Genomic DNA, 1,590 nt, shown 5'->3' with positions numbered 1-1,590 from the left:
ATCCCGTGAAAGAGGATACATACAAGTTAAGCAGCAGATCCAGGCATACCTATGTGAAATGGACAGGTGCAACGTGAGAATATACAGATAAAAACTTCAATTCAAAACTAAAAATAGATAAATAATATCTTTATAGATATGCTTACTTTAAATTATCCTGTTGCTCCTTGAAATACTTGTTATTTTTCTACCTTTCCTTTCATAGGAATTTTCCATTATGTCACATAAATATTACGCATACGTTTATTCCATTATTATCTAATATATAACTGTATACCACTTTAATCTAAGTCTCTTTCTTAAATCATATTCTATAATATTTTAGGTCAGCATGACATTAGTAAAAAGTCCCCTAACTTCCGTCATGCTTATCATCATTAGTAAACATCCCCTAAGTCAGGGGTCCCCAACCTTTACCACCCATAAGCAACATTTAGATGTTAAAAGAGTTGGGGAGCAACACAAGCGTGAAAAATTTTCCTGAGTGGTGCCAAATAAGGGTTGTGATTGGCTATTTGGTAGTCCCTATGTGGAATGGCAGCCTACAGGAGACTCTGTTTGGCAGTACATCTGGTTTTTATACAACCAAAACTTGCCTCCAAGCCTGGAATTCAAAAATAAGCTCCTGCTTTGAGACCACTGGGAGCAACATCCAAGGGGTTGGGGAGCAACATGTTGCTCACGAGCTACTGGTTGGGGATCACTGCCCTAAGTTAATGATATCCCAATTCAGGGACAAAACCATTAGACAGAACTAGGTGAACTGTCATGTAATACTTGTTATTTCTAAAACTAAATACTCTTCTCTTATTGGTTATGGTGGGAAACCACCCTAACCTACCTTAAAGCATAATCATTAACTAATTCTGTATGTACTCGACCTATAAATAAACGGTCTGTCCACCAATATGGTAGAACAGAACAAATAGATACACTTGTGTCTTATTTTCTGGTCTCAGCAATATATTGCTTCTCTTCCTGTAGTCGACAATCCATTTTGTACCTGGCACTGACCTCGACAGTTGCTACACTTAAGAATACTAAGAAAAATATACTGGGAGGTTTGTAGCATTCATCAACAATAATTAAGGAGAATAAAGTCAAAATAATGTACTTACAAAAGGGAATAGCTTCACAAAGTGTTCATTTTGGTTTATTTCAACTATCATGACATTGGTCCAGATTCAATTCAGTGAGAAAAAGTTATCTCATTGTTTATCACATGAAAAGTCATGGACGAGCCAAACATTTGGCACCTCTCTCCAGTGATTTAAGCTTTCCTTCATCTTTAAAGGGATCCTGACATTGGAAAACATGTTTTTTTCAAAACGCATCAGTTAATAGTGCTACTCCAGCAGAATTCTGCACTGAAATCCATTTCTCAAAAGAGCAAACAGATTTTTTTATATTCAATTTTGAAATCTGACATGGGGCTAGACATTTTGTCAATTTCCCAGCTGCCCCTGGTCATGTGACTTGTGCCTGCACTTTAGGAGAGAAATACTTTCTGGCAGGCTGCTGTTTTTCCTTCTCAATGTAACGGAAGGAGTCTCAGTGGGACATTGGTTTTTACTATTGAGTGTTGTTCTT

The sequence above is a fragment of the Xenopus laevis genome, chromosome 2S (assembly GCF_017654675.1).
Source record: "Xenopus laevis strain J_2021 chromosome 2S, Xenopus_laevis_v10.1, whole genome shotgun sequence".
NCBI classification, from domain to species: domain Eukaryota; kingdom Metazoa; phylum Chordata; class Amphibia; order Anura; family Pipidae; genus Xenopus; species Xenopus laevis.
Note: the sequence above shows the minus strand (reverse complement) of the source record.